Source organism: Piliocolobus tephrosceles, chromosome 6 (genome assembly GCF_002776525.5).
Source record: "Piliocolobus tephrosceles isolate RC106 chromosome 6, ASM277652v3, whole genome shotgun sequence".
NCBI lineage: Eukaryota > Metazoa > Chordata > Mammalia > Primates > Cercopithecidae > Piliocolobus > Piliocolobus tephrosceles.
The window spans coordinates 89,370,789-89,379,962 of NC_045439.1; positions in this window are offsets into that span (position 1 = coordinate 89,370,789).

Consider the following 9,174-nt stretch of genomic DNA (forward strand, 5'->3'; position numbering starts at 1 on the left):
GTACCACGCTAGACCTGGAGGATACAGCAGAGAACAAGACATGCCTGTTCCAGTTCCTTCCTTCATAAAAGTTTAGCAGTCTCGAGTAGGGCTTTGCTACTCCAAGTGTGGTTTGTGGATCAGCAGCATCCACATCACCTGAGAGCTTGAAAGTCCGATTCTCCATTTTAACAAAGTCCCCAGGGGATTCATTTGCACAGTGTGATTTGAAAGCTCTATTCTAGGGATCATCCTCAAATAACTCTACTCTCGCTGGTTCAGATATGGTTTCTGGCCTAGAAGAGAGAGAGCACAGCTTCAGCTAGCTGGGAACATGCTGAATATACTCACAGGAGCATTGCGGGGAAGGAGGTTAAATACCTGCAGTCCAAATTGTGCTATAACTTTACACTAATTTTGTCCTGCTTTTTCTCTCAGGAGTTAACAACTAAATAGCTTTGCTGTGCTGTTGCTATAGCAACAGGGTTCAGTAGCGCTTTGACTGTTTCCTATTGCCAGAGCCTCTCGACTAGTCTCCCTGCCTCCAACTGAGCTTGCTTTCAGTTTATCAAAGTCGAAATCAAACACGTGGCAATTGGGGCAATCACAGTCCCTGGATGACACAGCTGGTACCATAACCGCCTAACTTTGCCTTAATTTAGGACTGTTTAGGATTATGTGCAACTGATTCCTGAAGTCAGAATGTAGTCACCTCTTGCCACAGAGAGAAAAATAACTTCTTTGACAGTTGTATATTTTTCAGTTTCTAATTTCTCTAGAGTTTTCTTTTTGCTGTGTAAATATAGTAAAAAATTAAGAAATGCAAATGAGTGAAGAATATACAATCTAAGTTCCCACATGTCTGTTTTTTTGTGACTGCACATTAAGCCACTGTTGGGTAAAATGGGATGGTGTGTGTGAATCACCTGGTGCTGAGCCCAGCACTTAGTGGGTCTATAGGTATGAGCATTTCATCCTTCCTTCTCCAGGTGACAAGGTCTCGGGCATACACCTTCCCTTGCCATCCCCCAGTGACGGCTACCAGGCCCAGGTATCCACATCTAACGTGAGTCCACAGCATCTCTGGCATTCTGAAGCATTTTCATGGAGGTGTTTCCTGTGTAGACATAAAGCGACAACTGTCTTTGTCCAAAGGACAGTGCCTAGAAATGCAAGTACTAGGCACCCCATAAAGGGCAGCCCAGTTCCTGTTGACTGGTTGTGCCTCGATTCTTCATGGGCCTCCTCTGTAGCTACTTCTTCTCTTCCGTTTATTTTGAAACAAATCCAGAGAATTTGGAGACAAGGAGATCATGTGGGCCAGTTTCCTGACCTCTGATAAGGCTTATGCAATTTATGCATGTGATAACTGTGCTCCAAAGAAGTTACATGAGGTCATACAGCAAAATGATGGCAGAGGGGAATTAATTCTCCTGGTTTATCCACTACATTATTTTTAAATTTGACATTTTGTTGGGTTATAACATATTGCAGTGAAGTGTGCACATCTTACATGTATAGCTCAATGAAGCTTCATATATGTGTATACCACATAACCACCACCACCATCAAGGCAGAACTTGGCCAGCACCCCAGCAAGTTCCCTGATGCCCCTCCCAGTTAGCAAAGACAAGTGCTATCATCCTAGATTAGTTTCACCTACAATCTGTGGCTCTGCAGATCAGAAGTAGCAGGCAGAACTGCTACTGCCATCTTACAATTGAGCAATTTGTGACCTTCATTAAGTAGCAAAGGCTACATAACAACAATAACATCTAATATGGATGGACTGCTACCTCTGTGCCAGGCACTGTGCATGTGTGTATCTCATTTAATGTTCACAGCTCCATGAGGCAAACACTGTTACCACCTGATCATTCTCTCCTCTCTCTCTCCCCCCATCTCTCTGTTTCTCCTCCTCTCTATCTTATCTATCTCTCAGGATTTATCATTGAAGTTTGACCTTCACAATGTGGAGGCTGGTTAAGCAATCTCTGTGAGGCTAGTTCATTGCATCTAATGTGGAACCTTGAATTCCACAGGGCAGGCAGCTGGGAAGGGAGATGAATGAGCAGGAGAGAGCAAGAACCAGCTGGACCCCATGAGCACAAACTAGAACAAGGGGACCAACTCTCCTGTATTTCCAGGACTGAAGGGGTTTCCAGAGATTCAAGACTTTCAGTTTTAAAATTGGGAAAGACCCAGGCAAACTGGGGGAGAGGTGGAAACCACGAGGACAGCCTGCGAGCCACATCGGTTCTTGCACCTCCAGCTTTGGCAGTTTGGGCATCCTTAGGGGGAGCTAGTGCCCTGTCATGGAGCTGAATACACAGACCTGGCTCAGAGGTTGAAGAAGCTGAATGGAGATCTCAGGGAAGGTAGAAAAGTCACAGGCCCCACACCAAAGAGGTAGGCCAGCAGGTAAGCGACAACCTGTGTGAGCTACAAAATGGCTGCCAGCTTCACTTCCGCCCTGCAAAGCTGTTGTTTGGAGGTTTCCTGTGAGCCATCCTAGCCAGAAATACACAGGGAAGTGAATTCTGAAAAATGGAGCTCAGCCTAGCCAACTGGACAGATTACGACGTCACCCCTCCTTTACAGATGCGGAAACAGCCTCAGAGAGGCTAATTAACACACCCAGACTCACATAGCTAGCAAGGGACTCTAGCTGTAGAGTCTCATCCTAACCCAGGCTCTATTTCACAGGCTCTGGGAGGTCAGTGATACCAATAGCTGGGCAAAGTTCCAGGACAAAGTTTAGGGCAGGTTCCCAGGCATAGAAGCAAGTGGAGTTGAGGCCATTAAAAGCAGGGGTCTGGTATTGCACTGGCCCAGCTGTATAATGTCCCACAAGTTAGTGAACCTCTGCAAGCCTCAGTTTTCCATTATGTGAAATGAGTTCATCATAATCTCTATCTCACAGGAGTTTAGTGAGGATGAAGGGAGACGACCCAAGGATTCAGACAGCCCAGTTGCAACCTGTAATTCAAGAGCTGTGTATATGCCCAGCACTCACTCTTGCAAGAAAAGCTCTTAGGGCTGGATGATAGAGCAGGAGCTATCATTGCCCAACCCTAGGAGACTGCCCTCAGACAGAGGCACAGTGGCACAGAGGCCCGAGGCCCCCCCTGCATAGAGCTGGTTGGGACTAGGCTCAGCTCAGGCTGTGGGGTGAGGCATTAGGAGGGCTGCAGAGGCAGATACTGATGGAGTCAGTGGGGATACTGACAGTCAGACCTGTCAGGCCTTAGAAACTGAGAGCTCCCTGAAGGTTTCACCTGCACCCCCTTCCCCCAGCTGAACAGCAGCCTTTCAGAGGAGGTGGATAAGGGGTGCTTCCTGCCACCCTGGCAGCCCCGGGTGAGTCAGCGGGACTCCTGGGCCACAGGACAGCCCAGGTGGAGTGGGAAGAATGAAGCAGCACCCTCGCAGCCTGCTTTGCCACAGGCAGTGGGGGCAAATGCACCAGTTTCCCAGAGTTTGGTGCTAAATTTAGAACCCATCGTCCTAGTGAGCTCAGTCACTGTTTAGTCAGAGGCAAAATCCAGGGCTGATGAAACTTACCTGCCTGTCACTGCCCGGCTGGCATGTGCTACTGCCCATGGAGGGTGGCATAGGAAGCTGACAGCATCCGAGTCTGCGCCTCTGACCCTTGTCACTCCTGCTCTGCCCCCAGGCCAGGCTGTGCGACCACCATGGCAGGTCCCTGACACGGGCCCTTGGGACCAGAGAGCCTCATACGGTGCTGCTGCCTTGGACCTGCTGACTAGCCATGTTCTCCCAGCCAGGCTAAATCTCCAGCTGTTCTTCTGAAAGCTTCTGCTGCTTTCTGAATTTAACACTGGGAGAAATGGATTCAGCACCAAGGTTGTGAGGCCCCAGGGATCTTGCCTATTGGCTTTCAGGGATCAGTTATTTCCCAAGGCCAGGGCAGAGGGCTGGCTCAATGGAAGTCAGGCTTGGGGATTGAGTGAGTACTTATTGTGTGCCAAGCCCTGTAAATGCAGGAGCTGCCAATCCACAGCAGTATTTTAAAACTGGGAATCCCCACCCCATAACAAAATCAATTTAGTGGATCATGACCAGCATATAAGAAAGATCAGAGGGACTGAAAGTAGAAAGGGTAGATATTATTTTCTGAAAATTTATGTGTGTAGGTGAGTACTAGATTGAAATATACAATGTATTTGTTAATAAGGGCCAAAGTCCAGAAGAGTTTAAGAAACACTGGCCCAGAGTAGGAGGGAAGTATCCCAGTGTAATTGTAGGTGTGGAAAGAGGACAGACCTGGATTTAAATCCTGGATCCGCTGTCAGCCATGTGATCCTGGTCTAGGGAGTATCTCTAAGTCTATTCTCACTGACTGCTTTTATTTTTAAGGATAATAATGCCTTCTACAAAGGGTTCTTAATGAAAGCTAGAGCTGAGGCATGCCCAGGTGCTAGCATAGGACCTGGTACCCTATTAGGTGTTCAGGCCATGGAAGCTATTTACGTTGTTATAAGCACTGCAAGAGACCTGGAGGCAAGGGAGGGATTAACTCCTGCGGGGCTGGCAGAGCCTTCACAGAAGAGCTGACGACTGAACTGAGGCTCAGACAATGCTTAAGGGCATGTGAAGAACAGTGGAGGGGACGGGGCAGTCTGGGAAGGGGAACAATCGTCTCTCAATGTGGGGAGTGCAAAAGGGTCTTTTTTTCAGGAAGCAGTTGCACGGTTGGGCTGGTGGGAGTGTAGAGTGAGTAGGAAGCAGGGCATGGCAGGCAATGGGCCTGGGTTATCATGTTGGGGCCCTTTGAAGGTGAAGGTCTTTGTATGACACATGGGAGAGATTGAGTGTTGTCCTGGGGGTGCAGGGACTGCTGTGTCTTGAGTGTGTCCCCCCAAAATTCAGGAGTTAAAACTTAGTGGTCAATGCGAGAGTATCAAGAACTGGGGTCATTAAGCAGTGATTAGGTGATGAAAGTTCCTGTCCTTGTGAATGGAATTATGACCCTTATAAAAAAGGCTGCATGCACCATTCCTTCACTTGATCTTCTGCCTCCTGCCATGTGAGGATGCAACAAGAAGGCCCTTACCCAACACTAGAGGCTGATGCCTTGATTTTGGGCTTCCCAGACTCCAGAACTGTGGGTGATAAATTTCTGTTCTTTATAAATTACCCAGTCTCAGGTATTCTGTTATAGCAGCACAGAACGGACTAAGACAGGCACCCATGTGAGGAGGAGGGTAATTACATTTGTCTTGGTGTTTAGCCTCTCATTCTGTAATGCTTTTTTCCCCATAATTATTTTTTTAAAAATTTTTATTTTATTTTAGGTTCTGGAGTACATACTCAGGATATGCAGGCTTGTTCCCATAATTAGTTTTTTAAAAAAATCCCTCCACCTGAAAGTGCCTTCCAGTGTCTTAACTTCAGGAGAGGTCCCCTCATTGGCTGGGCCATTAAATTCAGCCCTTTAGGGAGGAGACTGGGTTTGCTTGGCATGGGCTATCTGAGCCCAGTAGTGAACTCACCATCACATCATTGGAGGAATGCAAGCAGAAGCTGATATATCTCTTGGGGGATATGATGGAGAAGTAGTTAAGCACCGAAAAACACATGTGGAGCAAATGACTTTGGAGGGCCTGTCAGCTCCGGGTCTGATGCTGCTGCCTTATGTGGCAGGAGAGGGGAGTCCTAAGGGTGTCCCAGAAATAGTTTTTCTCTTCCTACATGGCCGGGTGAGGAGAGGAGGCCTGAGTGTCTGGGTCAGCTGCTGAAGAGTCCCTTAAATATGGTAGAGAAGGGGACTCTGAGCTTTGAGCACAGGACATTCCCAGGCCTCTCTGCAGAGTTGCCAGAAGGAAGTCAGTGAAGGGTTGTCTTCCCATGGCAGTGAGAGGCCCCACCCAAGGAGTCCGAGACCCCGTGAGTCACCGCATGGTGGCTGCACTGAAATGCTGACTGCATGACCTGGAGTTATTGAGCAACAAGCAGCCACATGACTTTCAGTCCCGCAGGCTTGGGTTTGAATCTGCTTCTTCATTCATGAGCCAAGTGGCCTCAGGCAATTCCAAAACTCTCTGGGTCTGAAGTTATACATGTACCAAGTGGGAATTCACAACACTCATCTAGCAGGACTATAGCTCGGAGACATGTAACAGTCAATACATAGTAGGTGTGATGATGACACTTGTGACGCATTAAGGCACATTAAGGTACATGTTACTCTTTTTTTTTTTTTTTTTTGAGAGGAAGTCTCGCTCTTGTCCCCCAAACTGGAGTGCAAATGGCATGATCTTGGTTCACTGCAACCTACGCCTCCCGAGTTCAAGTGATTCTCCTGCCTCAGCCTCCCAAGTAGCTGGGATTACAGGCACCTGCCACCATGCCCAGCTAATTTTTGTACTTTTAGTCGTGACGGGGTTTCACCATGTTGGCCAGGCTGGTCTTGAGCTCCTGGCCTCAGGTGATCCACCGCCTTGGCCTCCCAAAGTGCTGGGATTACAGGCATGAACCCCCGTGTCTGGCCACATTAAGGTACATGTTACTCTTGTAAGTCTAGTATGAAATGCATAGGCCCGGAGCTACCCAAGGAACTTAGGTCACAAAAGTTTAATTACAAAGGGGCCTGGGAGAAAATCCATGATTGATCTTCTGAGTGGGGACCATGGGAATGACAGGTGTGGCCAGAGGAGACAGGAAGTCATGGTAGATTCAACCAGATTGGCCTTACTTGGAGGACCTCTAAGGGTGCTGGTCAAAAGAAGCTCTCATTTATTGGTGTGGGGAAAACTCTGACCCAGGGTAGGAGATCCCAGTAGTGAGAGGGCTCCCAGGACAAAGATGGTGCTTTGGAGAGGATTGGCCAAAAAGAACTTGGGGTGTCTGAAGACCCCTCCCCTCCCCAATCTCAGTAGGCCCTAGATGCCTGTCACCTTCACAGTGAGCATCTCCCATAGCCAACTGGAGGCTGGTGGTGGTGGTGGGGAACACTAACAGTTCAGCAGCCCGTGGGTGTCACTGGTTGTCTATATCTTTCCTTCACAATCTTCAGCACAACACACATTAGGTTTTGCATTTTTCTCAGTGTTGGCTCTTGCCTTGAGCTTTTTAACTGGACCTCCCCACCCTGATTCCTCAGAGGAGCAGGGGACAGGCAGGATTAGTTCCAAATGCAAAGTCTTCCAAAACCTTGAGTTGGGAGGCAGGAGGGGAGAGAGACAAGTCTGGGAACACATATAGCCTATTTATATTATTTTCTGCTGCCACTTTACTGCCAAATATGGTCCTTGGTATATAGGAATTGCACAAAAAATACCCATTAAGAAAAACATGTAAGCACACAGAGTTGTTTCCTCAAAAATCTTATCTGCAGCAAACAGACTCTGAGGTGCTCCCCAACAATCTCCACCTCCTGGTGTTTGCCCTTTGTGTAATCCCTGTCCTTGAATGTGAGTGGAACCTGCAACTTGCTTCTCTCCAATGGAGTGTTGCAAAGGTGATGAGACCTCACTCTGATTATATTTTGTCATGTAAGACTTCATCTTAGCAGACGGAGGGAGGGATGCCCTTTTTGAATTTGATGAAGTGAGCAGCCATGCTGAAGAATCCCATGTGGCAGGAAAGTGCAAGAAGCCTCTAGACTCTAAGAGAGATGTCCTGTCAATAGCCAGCAAAGAGTCAGGACCCTCAGCCATGCAGCTGCATGGAACTGAATTCTGCCAACAACCTGAACAACCTTGACTTGAATTATTCCCCAGTCAAACTTCCAGATGAGACTGCAGCCCAGCTGATACATTGATTGTACCCTTGAGAGACCCTGAGCACATGACCCAGCTAAGCTGTGCCTGGACTTCTGACCCATGGAAACTGTGAAATGATAAATGTGTGTTGTTTTAAACTGCTAAGTTTGTGATAACTCATTACGCAGCATAGAGAACTAATACAATATCCATTTCTAACACTCTAAACCAGCACATGCTAATTAAAGTTTTCATCCTTTCAGTGTGTTTTTCATTTCAATTTTGTTTTGTATCTAATTTATTCAGAGATAATAAATTCATATGGTACCAACATTTAAAACTATGAAAGCATTTATAGTAAAAAGTCTTCTCTTGTTTTCCTGTTCCCAGTTACTCGGTTTCCCTCCCCAGGGACAACTTGTGTAACCAGTTTCTCATTTATCCTTCCAGGGATGTTCTACACTTGTATGTGCAATTACCACTAAATAAATATATTTATTTTTCATGAATGGCACTATACTATGTATATACTGCACTTTGTTTTTCAGTTAATATTTCTTAAAGGTTTTTCTGTATCAGTCCAATCAAAGCTTTTGATTTTTAAGATGGGCATGTCATAATTTAATAACCAGTCTGCAATTGATAGACTTTTAGGTAGTGTTCAATGTTTTGTTTTTACAAACAATATTGTAAGATACTTTGTATATTTGTAATATGGTGCAAGTGCAAGTATTTCTGGAGAAGAAATTTCTAGAAGTGGAATTTCAGGGTGAAAGGACATATATCTTTGTAATAGTGATAAATATTGCTTCTCTTCCATAAAATTCATAACAGTTAATTCTTCTGTCACAATGTATGAGAATCCCTGTTTCTCTTACACCTCACAAAGACAGGGTCAATCTTTTTGCTTCTTGATAAACTGTCAGGTGAAAAATGATTTATCAGTGCATTTAATTTGCGGTTGAGTATATTTTCACAGGTTCAACAAATATATGTATTTTCTTTTCTGAATTCTGTTCATTTCCTTTACCACTTTCTTATTTGTTTGTTGGTCTTTTTTCTCTTTTAAAGATTGATATGTAGAGCTCTTTCTCTATTATCTAATTATTTAGATAGTTTAGATAATTAGAGCTAATTATCTATTAGGATAATTAGCCCTTTGTAATATGATTTGCAAATACTGTATTTTCCTAGATTGCATTTTGATTTTATTCATTATGGTCTTTGCAATGTTTATTTCTAAAAATTTAAATTTATTAGTCTTTTCCTTTATCTTCTCTTTCTCTCTCTTTTCTCTCTCCTTCCTTCTCTCTCTCCCTCCCTTCCTTCTTTCCTCTCTTCCCCTCTCTCCCCCCTACTTTCCTCTTTCCCCCTTTCTCCTCTCTCCCTTCCTTCCTTCCTTCCTTTTTTCCTTCCTTCCTTCCTTCCTTCCTTCCTTCCTTCCTTCCTTCCTTCCTTCCTTCCTTCC